The sequence below is a fragment of the Macrotis lagotis genome, chromosome 5 (genome assembly GCF_037893015.1).
Source record: "Macrotis lagotis isolate mMagLag1 chromosome 5, bilby.v1.9.chrom.fasta, whole genome shotgun sequence".
NCBI classification, from domain to species: Eukaryota; Metazoa; Chordata; class Mammalia; order Peramelemorphia; family Peramelidae; genus Macrotis; species Macrotis lagotis.
In genome coordinates, this window is record NC_133662.1 from 139612924 (window position 1) to 139636937 (window position 24014).

At 34.6% G+C, this 24014-nt stretch overlaps 1 protein-coding gene across 4 annotated transcripts in view; it reads right to left on the reverse strand.

The window, feature by feature from the left end:
- Nucleotides 1-24014, reverse strand: part of EPB41L2 (erythrocyte membrane protein band 4.1 like 2) — a 262601-nt gene that overhangs the window by 184215 nt on the left and 54372 nt on the right. The window contains exon 1 of one of the 4 annotated variants that reach the window (XM_074187580.1): nt 11222-12024. The exons of the other annotated variants lie outside the window; for them this stretch is intronic. The gene's annotated coding sequence lies outside the window, so the exon portion shown is untranslated. Of the gene's footprint in view, nt 1-11221; nt 12025-24014 lie in introns of those variants that run through there. 4 annotated transcript variants of the gene reach the window in all.

A 24014-nucleotide genomic window follows, 5' to 3' on the forward strand; every position in this document is an offset into this window, starting at 1 on the left:
GTGGAAATGTGTTTTATGTGAATTCATATGTTATAATAAGGTATCATATTTCTTGTCTTCTCAATGGGTAGAGGAGGTAAAAGGAGGGAGATAATTTGTAATGGAAAATAAAATAAGTACAGTTCTATTACATAGTTTTTCAAAACTCTGTATCTACTCTAATAATCCAATAGATAACTATAATCTCACTGTGAGTAGATTCACAATGGATACATAAATTTTCTTCCTGTGAACTCTCCTCTATATCTTTCCATAAATTCACTACAAGGATTTCACCCAACATCGGGGGTGGCATGTTGGGGGAAGGGAGAAAGGGGAGCTTCCTCAAAATCTCTTGATACTTTTGAGAATAATAATGATGCACTTGTTTGTCACATGGTCTGCCCAAATCTAATATCATGTTATCATGTTCAACTTCATTCTTCACAAGCTATATACTAGACACTTTATAAATTGCTAATGGACTAACTAACTGGGTCCTGGTTCATAATCATGTAACATAATAAAAAGTAGGTTTATTTTCCATTTTAGATATGTGACAATAAAAGTTTACACCCAGAAGTCAGCAATTAGAAATGTGACTTTGTTTAAACCACCTTAAACTCCATTGGGTTGTGAGACCAAGGTGTGTTATAAATATTGCTTGTGAAAATTTGCACTTTTCCCTAAGCATTTGTGTATGAATTATTTTCATAGTTTTAGCTGATTAAAGGGTTGTTAGCAATAAACTGTTCTCTTCATTAAAAAAGATTTGTGTTTAAAGCCGGGGGGGGGGGGGGGGGGAACTGGTTTCTAGGACAAGTTTAGAGTTATTTCAATGTCTGTTCAATCAACCAATTAATATTTATGAAGATGAGAAGGGGTAACAGCATTGGAATTGCTTTGGGAAAAAGAGACATAACAATGCATTGCTGACAGAGTTGTAAACTGGTTCAAACATTCTAAAAATTAATTTGCAATTATATGGGAAAAATGATTAAACCTTTCCTACTCTTCAGTTCAGAAATACCACTACAGAGAATATGAGACATCAGTTCACACAAATCTTCCATGTATCTCTGAATTTCTCGTATTTTTCATTTTTACTGAATGATAATATACTATTATATTCATATTCATCAGTTATTTTTTCAGTCATTCCACAATCAATGAGCATCCACTTTGTTCCCAAGTTTGATTTGCTTGTTTGCTGTTACAATGAGTACTGCTCGAAAAATTTTGGACTATATTAGACTTTTTGTTTCTACCTTTGACTTCCCTAAGGGAGACACAGTATATGAATCTAATAAGAGTATTCTTTGGTGCATGAAGAAACAGAAAACAAAAGAAATGGAGAAAAATATAAGAATATTTGTATAAACTTATGTAGCATGAAATAAGAAAAAAATATTTGATTATAAATGAAAATCACTAAGTGGAAGTCAAACTCTGAATAACTGAGAAATCACTAGAGGCTGTGGAGAACTAATGATGAAATGTATTTCCTCATCACTACTAAAAGGTAGTTGATAGGATGTTGACTACACTGCCATTTACAGTCACAACATTATAAATTTTTCCCTTCAGATTATTTATTACAAGGTAGAAAGCAACCTGGAGAAAAGAATTGTAGAGTTTTCCCCAAGAATTATTCTAATAAGAACACAAAAGTTATTAATAAAATATATGACAAATAAAATCTGTGAATTAGTTTTCGCAAACAAATCAATTTCAATAAACATTTATTTAGCTCCAAGTACTATACTAAATAAGTTTTGCATGAACTAAGTTCTTACTTTGTTTCCATAGCTTCTTCTGAGGCAGTGGGTGCCACAGTGGATAGAACACTGGGTCTGGAATCAGGAGTTTCTGATTACAAATCTGGTTTCAAACACTTACTAAGCTAAATGATCCTGAGCAAGTCAACTAACCTCTGTCAGCCCCAGTTTTCCCAAATGTAAGATGAATATAACAACAGCACCCAATTCACGGGGTTATTCTGAGAATCAAATAATATTTATAAAGTAGTTGGGTATAATATTATAATAATTATACAGAATTTATTAAGTACCAGATGCTTTCCAATTCAGTATTTATTTATAACATAAAAATTTTCTTTCCTTTTTCTTGATATTTATGTGTACTTTTGCATTTATTCTACAAGAGAACATCCAAAGTAAATAATCTATCCTTTTTTGTTATTTAAATCTGAAAGCAATAAGCTGCCAAACTTTCCTATTAATTTTTACTTTTCCATCTAAAATCTAAGTATCTCAGTACCAAGGCGGAACATTCAGGATATATTCATACCAATCTCCTTCTGAAGAATTCAATTATTCAATTATTTTACTAATGGGAGTTACTCTTCATTAAGGGAATATAGCTTAACCCCTCTGAAGCAGTGTACACACAAAGTTGTTATTTACTGTGCAATGTTAGGCTCATCCAAGTCTGGCACCCTTTCCAAAATCGCCCAGTCTCTTCAAATGTTCTATAACATTTATAGACATTTACTTTACAGGTTATTATTTTATATGTCACCCGGATTTCATGATGGAAATTTCCAAGCAGAATTTTTTTATTGTATTCATTTATTTAAAGGGTTAAGGCAAGGTATTAAATTGGAATGTATAACTGCAATTTGAAATATTGTTAGAGCATGTAAAACTCTGAAATAAATGTCTTTTAAGCCAGAAATTTACATCTAACAGACAAACATGATAAATTTTTAAAGCCAGTTCTGGAAAAAGACAACATTTCCCTGTTAAATGAGTCAAATTTAACTAATATTCATATTACATTGGCAAATATTTGTGGCTACGACTAAATCTATGAAGAAGTCTGTAGTCTGACCACAAAGATCACTTAGAATGGAGAAGGAAGAAACTCAAGACCCATCTGTGCTAGGTCAACAAAAGGACCTACTCTGTTTTGTTTATCTAAGATGAGCGTCACTGTCAAGCTATCACTGCAACTTCATTAAAATGCCACACCATAATTTAAACATACACAAGTGAACATTCGGAGCAGCCCTGACCAGAATACAAAGAAAGACAGAGACACATTTTTCAGAGTTGCAAAAAATGTCATCTGCAGCCTATCTCATGCCCGTTACAAAGGCACTTCTTCGGCTCCAACAAAGGGAACAATGTTTCCCACTAGAACTTTCATACAAGGCTATTAAATTTCAGAAAGAAACAGCAGTAAAAATTAACACAGCACAGAACTCTACATGGAGGGGAGTCAAGGGAGAAATTACAAGAAACTGCTACCCACATAAATTTCTGTCAAACAAAGTAAAATAAAATCTTACTTAAAATGTTTAGTTTTTTTAAGCTGTATAAAATTCAAATAGTAGTGCAAAACTTACATCTCCTAAAACTTCAGGAAAACTACCTCACTCCCATAAGAGGCAACAGGCAAAGTGGCTTGCAAACTAGAATTAGAATCAAGAAAATTTGGATTTGGAGACACTGGTCTTTGGTTCCAATCCCAATCTGGCCACTTACTACCTGTGACCCACCCTCGACAGAGCACTTTTAAACCCTCAATTTCAGTTTGTGGAATTTGAACTTAATGAGTTAGGCAATAAACCTATTTGTTGGACAATGTGGCAAGTCCTTGAAATACAAAGAAAGGTAAAAGACCACCTCTGCCCTGGAGGAACTCACTATTCTTTGGGGAGAATAGCAAGGAAATAAATATGTACAAGTAAGCTTATATAGAGAAGAAATAGGAAATCATTAATAGAAGGAAAGCACTAGAAATAAGATTGACTAGGGAAAGACTTCCTGAGATGAAGGTCTATGAGGTTCTTTCCAGATCTAAATGTGTGGATACTACATCTGATACTTAGCTGGGTCAGGGCAAATCATTTAACTTTTGTGCCTCAGATAATCTCTAGGATTTATTTACCAAATTATACACTGATTGTTGCTCCAGCATTCCCACAAACCGAGGAAATCACAGATCCTTTGAGCATATCTCACTCCCATAGAGCACCATATAATAATAATAATAATAATAATAATAATAACAACAGCAGTAGGAGCAGTTAATTTGGCACAACATTATGTGCCTTTTGCTAAGTATAATTACTATTTCATTTGATCCTCACAACATCCTTGAGAAAATGGTGATATTATCATCTCCATTTTCCAGATAAGGAAATTGAGGCAACCAAGTTGTGACTTACCCAGAGTCAAACAGCTAGTAAATATCTGAGGACATATTTGAACTCAAGTATTCTTTACCCTAGGCCAAGTGCTCTGGACTATTTAGCTGCCCCTAAATTACTTGATATTAACTGATGAATTAGCACAATTTGCATATTGAAAACATATCTCTATACATGCATAAACTTATACACACATTCTGCTGAAATGTAAGCTCTTCTAAAGCAAAGAATATATACCTTATTTATCTTCATCCCTAGAGAAAATATAAACTTTGAAAGGAAGGAAAGAATTTCAGAAGAGCACAAGAAGTTATTCTGCAATATGTGAAGTATTCCTGAATAATGCATTTATTCAGAGAAAATAAAAATTTTCTGACATATGAAATCTAAGAATCACAGATTTAGAGCTAAAAGGAACCTTAAAAATCCATTTATTCCAAATCCCTAATTTTGCAGGTAGTTTAGAGAAGTAAAATCCTGTACTCAGACCTGTAAGTCAGACAGTTAGTAAAGGCCAGAGCCAAAATCTGAACTCGAGTATTTAGGATTCTAACCAATATTCTCTCTATATACCACGCTGCTCTCATAAGGAAACCTAGCTACAAATTCCTGTTGACTTTTAATAGCCACATGACCATAAGCAAGTCAATTTTCTTCTCTTGAGACTCATCTCAAACAGTCCTTGAGAAGAAGTGCATCGCAAATATCAAAAGTCCTGTGTAAATGAGAGCTGTTTTAATTTCATCTTCCTGCTTGACTACTATCAAGATTAAAGGATCAAATGGAAAAACTTTCATTTTGATAATGATCATTCCCTATATTTTACTTCCTATTTCACAGAGATGGTATAAGTCTCTAATAAAATCTATATGGTGTTATCTATTTATCTATCCACACATATACATATGCACACATAAATATATTTGCATATGTGTATATGTATATGTATATATATATATATACATATATATAGGTCTTCAGTCATTTGCAAACTTTTAAATATAATGTAAAACATCAGTAACTTATTATTATCCCTATCTAATCTAGGCATTTCCAAATAAGCTTTCAAAGAATCCTTTTATTTCATCATGTTTAGATTTGGGGACTTTTTATTAAAGAAGTTAAGTAATATTCTTTTCATTAATTTCTCAAGAATTTACTGAGCCTGAATGATGTAGCTGCATTACTGCTCCATCACTGAAGTAGGTACTACAGGATGTTCCCAAAATTTCAATGACGTTTTAAGATATTAAAACTTTGAGTCAATTTGGAAGCTTAAAACTTCACTGAGACACTGACCAACATGACCAGAAAGGACAATGATCAATGCTGGAAGGGATGTGGGAAATTTGGGACACTAAAACACTGTTGGTGGAGCTGTGAACTGATCCAACCTTTCTGGAGAGCAAATTTGGAAATACACCAGAAGGGCAATAAAAATGTGCATACCCTTTGATCCAGCAATACCATGAAAAAAAGATAAAACATTCCTTGTACAAAAATATTCATAACAGCTCTTTTTATGGTGGCAAAGAACTGGAAATTGAGTGAATGTCCATCAATTGGGGAATGGCTGGACAAATTGTGGTATATGTACGTTATGGAACACTATTGTTCTATTAGAAACCAGGAAGGATAGGAATTCAGAGAAGCCTGGAAGGATTTGTATGCTGAGTGAGATGAGCAGAACCAGAACATTGTACACTATAACAGCAACATGGGGTTGCTCATTCCATCAGTGCAACAACAATCAGGGACAATTTGGGGGAGACTGTGATGAAGAATACCATCTGTATCCAGAGAAAGAATTGTGGGGTTTAAACAAAGACCAAAGACTATTACCTCTAGTTTTTTTTAAGTTATCTTATTATGTAATCTTGCTATCTCTTATACTTTTTTTCCCTTAAGGATATGATTTCTCTCTCAACACATTCAATTTGGATCAATGTATAGCATGTTAACAATGTAAAGACTATAAGACTGCCTTCTGTGGGAGGTGAGGGGAGGGAAGCAAGATTAGGGGGGAAATTGTAAAATTCAAAAATAAATAAATTTTTAAAAAAATAATAAAATACTAGTAAAGAGGGGGAAAAAACTTGACTGAGGTTCTGGCAATGCCCTAGAGTACCTATCTGAATGATGAAACCTTAATGCAGTATAAGAGGCAGCCACATCATGTATAGGCTCCTAAACAGTTGAGGAATGAGTGGACGGGCTACAGCTTGGCTTCTGTAATAAAATACAACATCAATTACTAGAAAGTCGACATGCCAAACTGTGGAGTCCTGGCATAACTCCAGGCATGCTTATTCAATTTCTTCTTTGTAAGGGCGGGGTTTAGCCTCTAACCCATGATTTCATATGTACTGTTGGCTCCAATATTGCTGTTGGAGGATGTCCACAGGAAATTAAGACAAACAAAACAGATTTCCATAGCCATTTCCTCCACGTTGTTCCAGCTAAAGTAGCCTAAGCATAAAATATGGGGCTTTATTTGGGGGGGGGGGGGTTGTCATTTTGTTGGGAGTTGGAGAATAAATCAAAAGTAATACTAACAGCTGATGTTTATAAAGAACTTTAAGCTTTTCAGACTGTTTTACATGTCACCTTCTGAGTGCCATCAAAATAACCATGGGACTACTACAGATACTACAGGTATCATGTTCATTTGACAGATAAGGAAAATGACGAGCAGAGATTCAAAGTGATTTGCCTAATAAAGTAAATAAAATAAAAATAAATATTGCCTAATAAAGAAACCTAATAAAGGTCAGGTGTGGCTTTCTAACTCAGGTGTTCCTGATTCAAAGTCTCATATTTTTCTTTTTTTATATATTATTTATTTAAGGCAATGGGGTCAAGTGACTTGCCTAAGGTCACACAGGCAATTATTAAGTGTCTGAGGCCAAATCTGAATTCAGGTCTTCCAGATTTCAGGGCTGGTCTGTATCCACTGTGCCACCTAGCTGCCCAGTCTCATATCTCTCTATTAAATTCTTTGGAAGTTGGGATAATGGCATTCATTGCCATTTCTTTCTTTATCACCTAGAATAAGGTCTCACATATAATATAGGCACTTAATAAATCCTTAATTATAATGCCAAAAATGTACAAGCCTAGGCATTTGATTTTTAAACCAATAATACAGTAAAACTCTCAAAACGTTTTTCAAGAAAATAGCTCTGAAATCATATGTAGAAAAAAATAGCTTGGAAAATAAACAGAAAAATATTTTAAAAGTCAACATAATGGCACAAATATTTAAATATGACATGAAAATAAAACTTTCTAAGTAAGAACTTCTTAAGCCAATTATTTAGATTTCCATTAAAATAGTTGTGTTTAGTACTTCCAATTAACTTCAGGGGGTATTATTCTCAAAACAATTTTTAGAATAAACAAAATCTCAGAGCTGGAAGAGACCTCAGTGGGCATATCTATTCCATTGCATATCTAAATATGAATTCTTGCTATATCATATGAGACAAGATATACATACTTACTTATACTCCCTCACTGGAGGCTTAAAAGAATCCAATAAGAAGAAAACTGGAAGCATTTTTATAAAAGGGGAAACTGAGGCTTAAAGAGTATTTTCTAAGTAGTTATTTCTACAGTCACAGAAAAAAAAGTATTGGAAACAACACAGAAATTTTCTGGCTCTAAAACTCAGGTTCCTTCAACTATACCGCACTGTCTTGTAGCCTTAAAAATAAAATAAATAAGATGTACTAGACTTAATATTAACTAGCTAGTTTTATGCCATTTTGGCTACTTGCATGTCAGGAATCACTCCTATGGTCTGGTAAATGCAGTAGTAGTAGTAATGGTCATCATGTAATACTCATGCTTATATGTCTTTTCATTAGAATGTTATTGTGGAAAGGAATGCTTAAAAAAAACCACATTGACAAATGTTAAATAGTATTTCCACAATTTGTTTTGCATATTTGTCAGAAGAAATTTTTCCCCCAATGGGGAGAGTGAGATGGGAGTGGAAAAAATAAGTTCTTGATAATTCCTGATAATTACAAAACATTTAATTTAAAAAAAAATGCATGCCCTAATACATTAGCTTTATCCCTTAAAAGTATTTCCACATGATAGAAAAAACTTTTTTTAAAAAAAATATGGTATGAAAGATGATCCTATTTAATATTCAATAAAATGTCTAAAACTGTTAACACTCATCTTGCTGGCATAAAAATATTTTTTTGAACTGGAAGGAATCTTTCTAGTTAGTACTTTATATTTCCCAATTACAGGTAAAAACAATTTTCAACATTCATTTTAAAATTGGGTTACAAATTCTCTTTCTCCCTCCCCACTCCCTTCATTGAGAAACTAAGTAATTTTATATAAGATATATAATCATGTAAAACATATTTCCATATTAGTCATATTGTAAATGAAAACATAAACAAAAAAAATAAAGTTAAAACAATACATTTCAATCTGTAATGAGATTCCACCAGTTCTTAATCTGGGGATGGATAGCATTTTTCATACTAAGTACCTTTAGAGTTCTCTTGGATTATTGTATTGCTGAGAATAGCTAAATCATTCATAGCTGATCATCTTACCATACTGTTGCTACTATGTATAATCTTCTACTCATTTCACTTTGCATCAGTTCATATAAGTCTTCCCAAGATATTGTGACAGCATCTAGCACTCTTTCTTATATTACAACAGTATTCCATCACAATTATACACAATAAATTGCTCAACTCTTCCTCACTTAATAGCCATCTCTTTAATTTCCAATAGATAACAGCTGCTATCAATATTGGGGCAAGATTCCAAAATACTCTACATAATGATTGAATCTGGTCATAACTCCACCAACATTGCATTAGTATCTTAATTTTTCCACATCTCCTCCAATTTTTATCATTTTTCTTTTCTGTCCCATTAGCCAAATATAAAATGTGTGAGATAGGCAGGCCCTCAGTATTGATTTAATTTGCATTTCTCCAATCAATAATAACGTAGACCATTTTCTGATAAAACTAAAGATAGCTTTAACTACTACATCTAAAAACTGACTCCTCATATCTTTTGATCATTTGTCAACTGGGGATTAGCTCTTAATCTTATAAATTTGACTCATTTGTTTATGTGAGAGATGAGAACTTCATCAAAGTAATTTGCTTCAAAATTTTTTTCAGTTATTATTGCTAACTGTATTTCTCTCCAACCCATTTCCCCATTTATTCTCTCTTCTTTCACCCTGTTCCTCCTCAAAAGTGTTTTACCTCAGACTATTGCCCCCCCAATCCACCCTCCCTTCTATGAACAGCTCCCTCTTCTCATAACCATTCCCCCTACTACTTTCCTTTTGGGTGAGATGGATTTTGATACTCATTTGAGTGTGTATATTATTCCCTGTCTAAGTCAATTTCAATAAGATTAAGGTTCAAGGATTTCCCACCACCTCCCCCATAATCCCCACCATTATAATAACTCTTTCTTGCCTCTTTTATGTGAGATAATTTACCCCATTCTACTTTACCCCTTTCCCTTTTTCCCCCAATGCATTTTCTCTTTCTCATCCCTTAATTTCATTTTTAAGCATATCATGGGAGAAAATTTTTGGACAAAAAAAAATAGTAACATGAAGTCTTCATCATCTAAAATTTCTCTAAGCAAATTCCTAAATGAGATCTATCTTCATCCTCTAATTTAGTCTCTCTTTTGTTGGTGAAGTTTCATGCAAGATTCTGGAAAGGCAAGATATTAGATTTATCATTTGCAAATAGAAATTAAATAATGCATACTTGCTATTTTCATTGTCTGTGTGTGTGTGTGTGTGTGTGTGTGTGTGTGTGTGTATGGGGGAGGAGTAGGAAGGAACTTGATTTCTATTTTACTTTATTTTATTTTATTTTTTAGGTTTTTACAAAGCAATGGGGTTAAGTGGCTTGCCCAAGGCCACACAGCTAGGTAATTATGAAGTGTTTGAGGCCAAACTTGAACTCAGGGACTCCTAACTCCAGGGCCAGTGCTCTATCCACTGAACCACCTAGCTACCCCGAACTTGTTTTCTAAAGCCAAGATCATAGAATATTATGACATTCAGTCAACCCTTTCATTTTATAAATATTAGTTGATAAATTCTACACTGAAATGAATGACTGGCATTTTTGTTTAAAAAGACTCTTCCTGGGTATTTGCATTTTATGAAACATAAGGAAACAGATCCAATGCCATTCTACAATAGATATTAGATATTGATTATATATTATATTATATATATTACATATACTAATAATCAATAAACATTTATGGAACTGATAGAAAACAGTGCTGAGCAAGTGGGCCACTATTTTGCATTTCATATAACATTCATTTTGAATACCAACTTTTATGTATCAGGGATGAATTTGTCACACATCATTCCCTCAAGTAAAACACAATTTTCCAATCAGTTTCCTTATAGCACCTCTCCCCTTTAATAATCAATCCTACTACACACTGCCACTTAAAAAGTTGAAATTCCCAAAACAGCATCAATAGTAAAAAAATGCTCAATATTAAAAAAAAATTACTAACAATGATGTATTTCAGTTTTTACAAAATCAAGACAGGTTCTGATCAGGAATAAAGGACACAGTTCTTCACCTTCCCTGCTCAAGGTAATATTAGGGTCAAAGTAAAATGGTGAACAGAGGACTCAGTACAACCACAAAAGGAGTTGTTAACATATACTATATATAACTTTTACTCCTTCTATACTCAAATTTAATTTGTACAAAGTTACATAGAACTCCAGGGCTGTGCCCATATAAGCAAAATTGAAGGCCATATAATTTGCCTGGAAACTTGAAACCATCCACCCAGTCTATCTAAATATTTGAAACCAAAAATCTGTACCATCTGGCTGTGTGAAGTCCTCTTTGGCTCTAACCAACTCTGCTCTTCTTCATTTCCCTTTTGTGATATAAAGACATTGTTAGATAGACTGTGAATGCTTCTAGTTCTAGATCAACAGAACTATAAACACAAATATTAAAATATGCTACATCCCATAATCCAAGTATTCTGGAGGAAATACCAACTTACGTGGATGGATCCACCCTAATGAATCTGATTTGAAACCATTAATCTCCTTGGATTCTGTACTCCAGCCTCTGACAATTCATGTATCACCATAGTAGATACAGAGCCTTACTGCTACAATCCAAGGACACCTTGATCAGGATAAAAGCCTTAAATAGCAATGCTGACACAGTTAAGAGCAAGGAGCTAATGTAATAATAGTCAGTCCCAGTTTCATGTCAGGAAATAATTCCTGGTGCATGCATACTTACACACACACACACACACACAAAGTTAATCTCCAAAATGTTTGTCCTTTACCTATAATATAGTGCTATAATTATTCTGAATTTATTAGGATCCCTGAGAACTACAATTTGCATGACTCATATTGGTATAGAAGTTAGAACTCAAGAATGATGAAAACTGAACAAAACATCATACATAGAGTGGCCTTGTACTATATCTTTTTGGGAGGGGGAGGAGAAATTCAGTGCTAATATCACTGATATTAAGGACTTCCTAGTGAAAGCATTCTCACTCCAACAATGTTACATCTCCCAGGGTTGACACAGTCAATAACTGTCAGGGGCAAGTCTTGAATGAAAATTATCCTGACATTAGTACCAGCTGCCTATCTCCTATTCCACTCTGGCCCTCACTATATTGGGGCAGAGGAGCAACATTAGTGGTGTGTCTACAGTAAATTTGTTGATTTTGTTTTGCTTTTTTTAATTCTAAATTTAACCAACACGAAATAAGATAAACATTTCTATATTACAAGATAAAACAAAAATACAACTCTACACAAGGCTGAAAATCTATTATGAAAGATTTGCTTTTGCTTTTTAAACATTTATTACATTTAGCATATTATCTTTAAAGATGTCCTGTTTGTTCTCCAACTGAATTTTGTTTTGTTTTTTTCTATTCATTTTTAAAATGTTTCAATATTCCTCTCATCTTTTTTTCTTTCTTATTTTCAATTTTGGTAACCCAGCTGCAAGTCCCTTCCACCTTTTCCTCTACCTATATTGAAAAAAGGAAATAGAAAATCCTCATATAAATTTCCACAGTGGACCAAGTCCAAAAATGCATGGCATTCTACCCCTTAGTTCATCATCTATCAGGAAGTGGATATGGTTTATCATCAGTGTTTAAGAATCATGATTGGCCATTGACTTGTTGCCTTGATCAAAAGTCTGAAGCCTTTCAAAGTGTTGTTTGGTTTTTTAAATAATACTACTATGATATAAATTTTTTTCAAGTTACACTCATTTTATTTTGTATCAGTTCATAAATTTTTACCAGTTTACCTGAAATTATCTTGTTCAATATTTCCAAAAGTATAATAATATTCCATTACATTCATATACAAAAATTTGTTCAAACACTTTCCAATTGATGGGCAACTGGGGCGGCTAGGTGGCGCAGTGGAAAGAAAACCAGCCCTGAAATCACTAAGTCAAAGAGTAAGAATATTTAATGTCTTTTGAAGTCTAGTTCCAAATTTAGTTTCCAGAATAGCTGAAACATTTCAGTTCCACCAATAATATATTAATATGCTTGTTTTCCTATAGTTCTCCATTTTCATCATTTTTGTGAAGCTGACAGGTGTAAGATAGAACCTTAATTATGTTAATTTGCACTTCTCTAATTATTAGTGATTTGGAAATTTTTTTCCATATGGCTATGGGCAGCTTGAATTTCTTCATTTGAGGATTGTCTTTTCAATCTGACCATTTTATTTTGGGTAATTAGTTCTTGTTAGTATTCAGTTTCTCATCCTTCAGGTACTAACTCTTTTTTCTGTTTTGTTTTTTTTGTTGTTGTTTTGGGTTTTTTTTTTTTGCAAGGCAATGGGTTAAGTGATTTGACCAATATCACACAGCTAGGTAATTATTAAGTATCTGAAGCCAGATTTAAACTCTGGTCCTCCTGACTCCAGGGCTGGTGCTCTATCTACTGTGCCACCTAGCTGCCCCTTGATTCTTTTTTCTAATAAATTTAAATCAATTATTTATCAATTTACTTATAAAAGGTTTTCTGTCAGAGAAACTTAGAGCAAACATTTTTCCCCCAATTTGCTTTCCATTATAGTTTTGACTGCATTTTTTTATGTAAACACTTTTCAATACAATCAAATTATCCACTTTACCTTCTATGGTTTTTTTTTTTAGGGTTTTTTTTTTTTAACAAGGCAATGGGGTTAAGTGGCTTGCCCAAAGCCACACAGCTAGGTAATTATTAAGTGTCTGAGGCCAGATTTGAACTCAGGTACTCCTGACTCCAGGGCCAGTGCTCTACCCACTGCACCACCTAGCCACCCCCTTCTATGTTCTTTTTATTCCAGTGTTTGGTTGTGAACTCTTCTTCCTTTAAAAGTCTCACAATAAATAACAATAAATACTTTATGATGATAAATATACCATAACTTTAAGTGAATCAGTTAATTGTTTTTACTAAGTATTTATTAAGTGCTAGACACTGGACCCAAGCAGAGAATACAAAGAATCATGCTCTGAAAGATCTCGCATTTTAATGGAAGACAAAAGATGCAAATAACTTTTTATATAAGCATATAATATCTTAGAAGCAACTAGATGGTGCATAGCTTTCAGCCTTGGACTTAGGAATCAGGAAGGCCTGAATTTTTGAATCCTGCCTTAGACATTCACAATTTCTGTCACATTGTCAAGTCAATAAATGATTTCTTTCAGTCTCAGTTTTCTCATCTGTAAAATGGGGATAATATTATAGGAACCACCTTCTAAGGTTGTTATAAGGATGAAATGATAAAGCAAATGCACTTGCAAATCTAAAATTGTAGTTTCCATTATATCCCTATCATTATTATAATTAAATGGAAAGTAACAGTAGGAGAACTGAGGGAAGTCTTGAAGAAAGCCAAGAAAACTAGGAGTCAGAAGTGAATAGGGAGAATGTTACAAACATGAAGAATGGTCAAATGTAAACAAGTCAAGACAACTGTGAGGAACAAAAAGCAAGTAGACCAGGTTAGCATCTGCTCTTCAATCACATCAGTCACATTTGGACTCTTAGTCACCCCATTTGGGGTTTTCTTGGGAAAGATACTGTAGTAGTTTCATTTTTGTTCTCTAACTCATTTTTACAGATGAGAAAACTGAAGCAAACAAGATACAGTAACATACACAGAGTCACAAACCTAAGAAATCTGAGCCTGAACTTGAATTCAGAACTTCATGACTATATCCACTATGCCCCCAACTGTCTCTGACTAGCATCTACTGTCCTATAATTTCCAATTCTGATCTCTGAGATCAAACAGGATAAATCTAAAGCTTATTGTATAACAATTTTCAAATGTCAGAAGTTATCATGCCTTACCTACTCTTCTCTAGGCTAAACATACCCAATTGTACATCATATTACAAGTATATCTATATGCCTTTAGATTTGAAGGGAGGTGGGAGTGGGGGGGGGCAGAGAATCTGGAACTTCAACTTATTAAGTCCCAAATCAGATTAAAATGTAATTGGAAAATATCTAAATAAAAATGCAAAGGAACATACAATAAAACAAATATAAAATACAACAGATTAAAATTCAAATTATGTTCAAATTATGTGGTTTTCTAAAACAATATACTGCAGGCAGGTATCCTTATCTATGGTTTAGTGACTATATTTCTACTTGAGTGTGATATCACTGATGTATCAGCATCTCCAATTTGTAAACGAATAAACCTAGGTCAGGGATTTAGTATCATATCTAAAATCATAGAGGTTAAAAATACCAAAACAAGTATATAAACCCTAGATTTATGACACTAAATCTAGTGATGTTTCCATTGGATTTACACCAGGCTCTATTACTGTTATTTAGGAAATAACAGAGTTTTCTGAAGTTGATCTCCAACCAACTTCAAAAGTGATGGAAACCTGCCTACAGAAAGATTGAGACCATTGAATATCTTGAGCTTGAGGGTTCTGAGCTGCAGTGGACCTAAGTCAAGCCAATTCAATGAATCCCCCAAAGATAGCCAACAGACTGAAAAAGAGAGGAAATCCATCTAGGACAGAAAAAGGTGAAGGTCAAATCTCTTACAATACTCAGTAGTGAGACTGTGTCATGAATGAACACTGCAATTACCAGATGGGAGAGTCAAACTTAAAAAAAAAAACTCAATTCAGCATCTTTTAAAAAGAACATTAATACAGCGCCTGTATGCAGAAAGCATATTAGCTAAAATTCAGTCTAGATTCAGACACAATTCAGGAATTTAGCAATAATCTTATCTCCATTTATTTTATAGATAACATAATTAAAGCCAGAAATCATACATGATTCACTCAAAGATACTTTTAGACAATCAGTCCAAAAAGAGACAGAAAAGAAGATTTAATTTAAAAAAAAGAATAAAATTCCATAACAAAGTGAAGATAGCTATCTGGAATGAATGAGGAAACAAGTTATTCTTTAATATAAAGCAGCCAGGAATAGGATTGTTTGATAATAATTCTTACTATGTTTTTTAAACCAAGACTGGATTTCCTCATACTTCGCCAATACTTTATTGTCATTCCACTAGAATTTCTCCACCCTTTATCTGACCAGTTTCTGGCTGGGAACTAATAGGACTATTAACTCTAATACAACTGCCAAACAGATACAACCCATCCTAATGCTCAGTTATAGTTTTTTCTTTTGATTCCTTTTCTCTACTTTTTGCTTCCCCGACTTCACCACTCAGTCCCCATTTTCTTCCAGCCATTATAAGCACAAAGTGATTTTACTTGTACCTCCTCCTGCACAATTCACCAGGCTAGACATTCCTTACATAGGGAGATTTTTTTTTCCAAGAAGGGTGGGAATTGACACAATTTTTCCCCAGTCAAATCTAAAATTGTAAAAAAGTAAAAGCATTGCCAAAAAAGAGTCAACAAGAGACATGTGATATGTCTACATGTTTGTGAGGGTATCAATGTTTCATATACTTCTCCTCTAAGATAATATAGATAACTGAAAGCTGATTTTAAAATTAAGTTGCAATCCCACTTTTGCTACTATTATCTAAATATTGTCGGGAGAACAGGTCCCCAAGTCAAAGAAAATGATTTTGCTTAGCTTAAACCATATGCCTATATTTATTTGATAATTCTAAGCTAATTAAAATAAGCATGTGAGACTCTATGGGGGAACAGGTGGTGGGAGTGAAAGTAGAAATACAAAGTATCTCTCCCCTCAAAGAAATTAAAATCTACTTGAAAAGATAAATATGTGTCAGCTAAGTATCCATTAAGATAGAATGGGATGGGGCAGCTAGGTGGTGCAGTGGATAGAGCACCAGCCTTGGAGTTAGGAATACCTGAGTTCAAATCTAGCCTCAGACACTTAATAATTATCTAGCTGTGTGGCCTTGGGCAAGTCACTTAACCCCATTGCCTAGCAAAAAAATAAAATTAAAAAAATAGAATGGGACTCAAGGAACAATAAAAATGTGCATGCCCTTTGATCCAGCTATACCTCTATTATATACCCTGAAGAGATCAAGAAAAAGGGTAAAAACAGCACTTGTAAAAAAATATTCATAGTAGCTCTGTTTCTGGTGGCAAAGAACTGGAAATCGATTGAATGTCCCTCAATTGGGGAATGATTGAACAAATTGTGGTATATGTACATTATTGAACACTATTGTTCTATTTGAAACCAGGCAGAGAAGCCTGGAAAGACTTGCATGAGATGATGCTGAGTGAGGTAGAGCCAAGATGGTGGCATGAAGACAGCATTTCCCAGGAACTCCTTGCCCAGGGAACTAAAAAATCCATCAAATTGTGACTCTAGCCAGAATTTAGAGGGGCAGAAGCCACAGAAAGATTGAGTGATACACTTTCCTAGTCCAAGATAACTTAGAAGTTCCACAGGAAAGATGTATTTCACCAGGACCAGGAATTGGAAAAAGCCTTGGTCACAGCACAGCCTGAGAACAACTTGAAGGGGCAGGGAGAGAATTCAGTTAGACCAGAATGAATGTGGAGTGAAGAGCACCAGCCATGGAACCTGCAGTGAGAATCGGGAAAAACCAGCCTGCACCTCCAGAACACAGCCCAGAGATGGTAAGGGGGCCAGGGGAGAAGGTAGAAATATCTCTGCTCTTCCTGAGGACAGGACTCTGCTATTTGCCCACACTCAGATCCAGATTGCAGTTTGGGCTTCCATACTAAGATAGCCCAGCAGGGCCACCTCTTTACAGCTCTAGGGCAGAGGGAAGTGCCTGTGGTCATCTACATATCAAAGCACAGGCAAGACAGCATAAGACCTTGGAGAAATAAAGGTCCCAGTGGGGTGTCCCAAACCGCCCCCCCCCCCAAGGCCTTGGAAGTGCTATAAATTAGTCTTGGGGAGAGAAAATGAGTATACAACAGAAAAAAGAAGAATCTGACCACAGAGAGAATTACTTTAGTCCCATGGAAGATCAAAGCACATACTCAGATGATGACAAAATTCAAGCTTCCATATCCAAAACCTCCAAGAGAAACATAAAATGGGCTCAGACTACAGATGAGCTCAAAAAAAGACTTTGAAGAGCAATTAAGTGAGGTGGAAGAAAAATTAAGAGGAGAAATAAGAGCAATGCAGAAAAATCATGAAAACCAAATCAGCAGCTTGGTGAAATACAAAAAAAAAAAAATACTGAAGAAAATAATATGTTAAAAACCAGTTTAGGTCAAATGGAAAAAACAAAACAAAAGGCAAATGAGGAGAAGAATGCCTTAAAAAAAAAAAAAGCAAGATTGGCCAGCTGGAAAAGGAGATTAAAAAAAACTTTCTGAAGAAAATAACTCCTTCAAATGCAGAATGGAACTAAAGGAAGCTTATAACTTTGCAAGAAATCAGGAAGAAATAAAATTCTTCCCCAAAAAAAGCCAAAAATTAGAAGAAAATGTGAAAATATCTCACTGGAAAAATGACTGACCTCAAAAGTAGATCCAGAAGAAATAATTTGAAAATTGTTGGGCTGCCTTAGAGTCATGACTAGGAAAAGAGCCTAGACTTCATTTTTCAAGAAATAATACAGCAAAATTTCCCTGAGATCCTAGAAGCAGAGGGTAAAATAGAAATTGAGGGAATTCACCTGTCACCTCCTGAAAGAGATCCCAAAAGAAAAACTTCCAGGAATATTAACTCACAAATCAAAGAGAAAATTCTAAAACTGCCAAAAACAAACAATTCAACTACCAAAGCTCCATAGTCAGAATTACATAGGATCTGGCAGCATCTATATTAAGGACTCATAGGGATTGGAATATGATATTCCTGAAGGTAAAAGATCTTGGCAAAAGAACTGAGAATAAACTACTCAGCAAAACTAAACATCCTCTTTCAGGTGAAAAAATGGACTTTCAATGAAACAGGGGACTTTCAAACTTTCCTACTGAAACAACCAGAGCTGAATAGAAAGTTTGATCTCCAAGTACAGGACTCTGGTGAACGATAGAGGGGGTAGATGAGAAGGACTAACTATGAGGAACTTAATGATATTGAACTGTTTGTAGTCCTGCATGGGAAGAAGATATTGATAACTTATATGAACTTCCTCATTTATAAAAGCTGTTAGAAGGAGCATATATAGACAGGGCACAAGAAGGAATGGAATATAATGGTATAATATAGTAAAAGGATGGAATCAATGGGTGATAAAGGAAAGTAGGGAGGAAGGGAAAGGAGATGAAGAAGAAGCTAAAAAATTTCACATAAGAGTCAAGAAAAAGCTTTTACAATGGAGTGAAATGGGGGCAGGCAAGGGGGAATGAGTGAGCCTTCATTCCCATCAGAAATGGCTCAGTGAGGAAATAGCATACACACTTAATAGGGTATAGAAATCTAGCTTATCCTAGGAAAAAACAAGAAGAAAGGGATGGAATAAGGGGGAATGGGGGGAGGGAAAGGGGGAATAGGAGATAGAAGAGAGGTAAGATTGTGGGAGAGGGTACTCAGATACAACACTTTTAGACAGAGTCAAGATGAAAGGAGAGAGAGAATAGAATAAATGAGAGTGGGGAGGAATAGAGTAGAGGTACAAGTAATAGTAACTGTGGGGAAAATATTGAAGCAACTTCTCTGGTGGACTTATGATAAAGAAAGCAACTCACCCCAGAGAAGAGCCATTGGAATCTGAACACAGTCTGAAGTACATTTTTTTCTCTCTCTCTTACTATTCTTGAGGTTTCTCATCTTCTTTGGGGGGAGGGTTATGTTTACTCTTATAACAAAATTATTGTAATAATATAAAACAAATCATTAGCAGGAAAAAAAAGAAAAGAAAAAAGAAAAAGAAATGATGCTGAGCAAGATGAGCAGAACCAGAAGAACACTGTTCACTCTAACAGCAACATGGGGGTGATGATCAATCTTAATGGACTTTTACTCATTTCATCAATGCAACAATCAGGGACAATTTTTAGGGCATCTGCGATGGAGAACACCACCTGTATCCAGAAAAAGAACTGGAGAGTTTAAAGACAAAAGACTCAACTTTTTTTAAAAAAAAAAAGTTGTCCTATGTTACTACATAATTTTGCTAATTCTAAATTTTATTTTTTCCCTCAAGGATATGATTTTTCTCTCAACACATTCAATTTCAATCAGTGTATAGCATGGAAACAATGTAAAGATTATCAGACTGCCTTCTTTGTGGGGGGGGGGTGGAGAGGGAAGGGGGGAAAATTATAAAATTCAAAATCTTACCAAAAAATGAAAGGTAGAAACTACTATTGTAAATAGTTAGAAAACAAAATATTTATATAAAAATGATAGAAGTCTTAAACAAATTCCATTTCTCACATGAATAGGCTTTGTGACCCAGGACAAGACACTTAACCTCTCTCTCTGTCTCAGTATCCCTATCTAGAAAAGAAGAAAAGTAACAGAACCTACTTTACAGAGCTGTTGGAAGGGTCAAATAAGATAAAATATGTAAAATGCTTTGCTGGGAAACAGCACTGAATCCTGACTATATTACCTTTGCAGATTTAGGCTTTTTACCTATCCCTATCTGGTTCTTGACAGGTTAGTGGTGCCATGGACACAGTACCAAGCATGGAGTCAGGAAGACTCATCTTCTTGAATTCAAATCTGGCCTGAGACACTAACTATGTAACCTTGGGCAACTCACTTAACTCTATGCCTCAGTTTCCTTATCTATAAAATGAAATAGAGAAGGAAATGGCAAACAACTTCAGAATCTCAATAGGGTCACAAGGAGTTTGACACAATTGAAAAATGGATGGATAGCAATAATTTAGGTTTTCATTGATTTATCTGTAAGAAGGAAGAAGGCTGAAGTTCCTTCTAGCTCCAAATCCTTTGATTCTGTAAATGGAATGGACCATGTAAGTATTAGGTTCAATGTGAATATTTTAAGAAGAGGTAGAAGTAGGATAGACAAAGAAGAGCATTCTCAGGACTGTGAATATCATCATCATCATCATCATCATCATCATCAAAATCATACTTATCATCAACCAGGGATATAAAGAACTTGGGCAAGGAAATATTGAGATCAGGATCATAGACCTGGAACTGGAAGGAACCCTAGAAGTCACTGAATCCAACACATGCAAAGATCAGAGTTAATGCCAGGGTAAATAGTTTGCTTCTATCTCAAAGGGAAGTCCCCAAAAATTTATGAAGCAAAGGAGTAATATTATTTAAGTAATGTTTTGGGGAGGATAATTAATGGTAGTGGATGTCCTAAATGGATTTAGGTAAGGAGAAAGTGAACTGGGCATATTAAGAGATTATCACAGGGGCGGCTAGGTGGCGTAGTAGATAGAGCACCGGCCCTGGAGTCAGGAGTACCTGGGTTCAAATCCAGTCTCAGACACTTAATAATTACCTAGCCATGTGGTCTTGGGCAAGCCACTTAACCCTGTTTGCCTTGCAAAAACCTAAAAAAAAAAGAGATTATCACAAAATAGTTCATTAAATGATAAGAGCCTGACAATAGTTAAGGTGGAAAAGTCAAAATAAATAAAAAGAAAAGGAAAATAGACTACTGATATTGCTGTGGGGGGGGGGGGTAGAAAAAGGTAGGAAGAAAGGAGAGGAAGAGGGATCACAATCACTAATAATAAGACAACTATAAATCAAAATAATTAAGGTTTCATGACACATACAGCAAATGGGCAATGACAACAAAAGGACAGGAATAGTTCACATTGGCAAAGTTAAACTAAGATAGATAGGCATACTAAAATGCTTTGGTGTTGGAGCTGCAAAATGGTATAACCATTTTGGAAGGCATTTTGGAAATGCAAATCAAGTACCTAAAATGTCCTTTGACTCAAAGATTCCACTACCAGGCACAGATTCCAAGGATATCATTGATAAAAAGAAATAACCCATATATTTAGAGCAACAAGTTTTATGGTAGCAAATAACTGGAAACCAAGTAGATATCCATCAATTAAAGAATGACTAAACAAGCCAGGGTACATCAGTGTAATGGAATATAATTTTGTATAAAGTTAAGGAGGACTTAGAATCTTCTTATGTAAAATGGAACATTTAAGCTGAGACCTGAAGATAACTCATTAAATTGCAAGCTCAGGACTATCTTTAACCTCTTTTTGTCTCCCCAGCAATTAGAATAATCCTGGTATATGGTGACTGCTTAATAATATTTACTGAATTGAACTGAATTAAGTTGTATCAGCCTAGATCTGTGATTTCAGATCAGGGAAGTCCAGGTTTGTACACTCTCTAAGCTAAGGTAGAGGCAGGCAACTGAGAATTTCAAACTGGATGAGAAAAAGAACAAAGTTGAGTTTCTCTGTTATACTACTGAAGTTCAGTCCTGTGTTATTCCCCAAAAGAAAATTCTCAATTCTCAATGAAGTCTCATTTAGGTTGAAAATTAGTTCAAAAATTCAGGTCCACTGTTAACAATGCTGTTTTTATAACTGGTATGAGAGATCATAGAATTTCAGGGCTGGAAGAAATCCTGGAAATCATCTATCATTTAATTTTGAAGCCAAAAGAGACCTCTGAAGCCATTTAATTCAACATTCCCATTTTATGGAGGGAGCTAGAAGACTTTTATAGAATTCAAATTGGTACAAAAGCAACAAGATGCAATATAGAGAACATTTGATAAGCAAATCAAAGTGCCTAGTTTCAAATTCCAGGTTTGTTACTTACTATTTGTGTGACCTTGGGCAAGTCACTCAACCACTTAAGCTCCCTAAATTACCTCTCTTCCTCCTCCTTAAAACTGAGTTAAAAAGTAAATGAAATATTATGCAACTATAACAATCTACTTGGCCCTCATACAAGAAAATGTTCTTTCCACCTTTCTTTGCAGATTGAAAACTATGGGTGTGGAACATTGCAAGTGATATATTTTGTTCAATAGTTATATTTCTTAAATGTTGAATTTAAATTTCGAAAAAAGTTTTAATATTCTATGATCTGTGGGCAAAGGAGGCAGGGATTATTACATTTGGAAACAAAAGTAACATAAAACAATAATTAGACCATAAAACAATTTTTAAAATGTTAAAAAAATGCACAAATATCTGTTTTTATGATTTCTCTCATTTGATTCTGGAGGTTAAGAAAACTGTTTTTGAAAAGGCTGACAGACCATGTATCTTCCTCCTTTTGTGGTAGCCACTTTGTTAAGCCATTAAAACCTTGTTGCCAGTTTAAACAAGATTTCTCAGAAGGTGAATAAAATGTAGCAAGATACTTTGTAAACCTTAAAATGAAGTATAAATTTTATTTATCATCATATTTATAAAGCAAAGTAAACCAGAACATGGATTAGTTCATTTGATGAAACTATACCAGTCATACATAGGTAGGTAGATTTCCTTCTGTCTCAGTTTTCTCATTTTTAATAACTAATTTTTTATAAAACACTTTCACTACAATCCTGTGTATATTTTGCTGGATTAGTGTTTTTTTCACTAGAAAAATGTGATATTACTAACACAGGAAACATTCAATATGGAAATAGAGAAGGACAGAACCTGCTTCTGCAACTTAAGAATCTAAGAAATTTTCTGTGGGGCACTGAGATGCTAATAGGGTCACACAGTCCATGGATGTCAAAAGCAGAACTTCTAGAAGCTAAAGTCTATTCTGTCTACTATGCAGATTATAAAATTACTGTTATTCCCATTTCATAGATATAGGGAGAGTGAACCTTGATTGCACATCCAATGCTCTCTCTACTGCACTGTGTGGCCCTCCTACAAATACAGAAATTCTTCAACAAGAGACTCCTAACTCCCTCCATAAATTGAGGGAGTTAGTCTCATGGTTTCAGGGTCTTCTGACTCTATGAGAGATGATCTTGACAATTCCTTGCAGTTCTAGAATTCTATGATCCTTTATAGCATTTATAAAGCCAAAACCAGAACAACAGGCCTGACCCTTTGAAGGAATTTCCAACCTCAAGAAGAATTTAATGGGAATTGAGAATTTTCTACTGGGGAAGCTGGTACATCACAGACTAGACATCAAGAGCACAATGGGAAACTCAGTGTTTAGTTTTTCCTCTGCTATTTTTCCCACCCAGTTTGAAATGGCCTCCCCAACCCTCCAGCAAAAATCCCATGGGAGTTGTTGAACCAAAGTAACCTAAAATTGGAATTTCTGGGATTCTGAAGTTTTAAAAAGGCATTCTGGATGGCTTATCCCCACCCACTAGAATTAAATTATGCATCACACATGCTCAAGTGAAGCCTCTCAAGTAAGAATCTGTAAAAAATGTTTAAAGGAAGTAACAAAAAGAAGGTATAGGAAAAAGAGAGAAATGTTTTTGTAC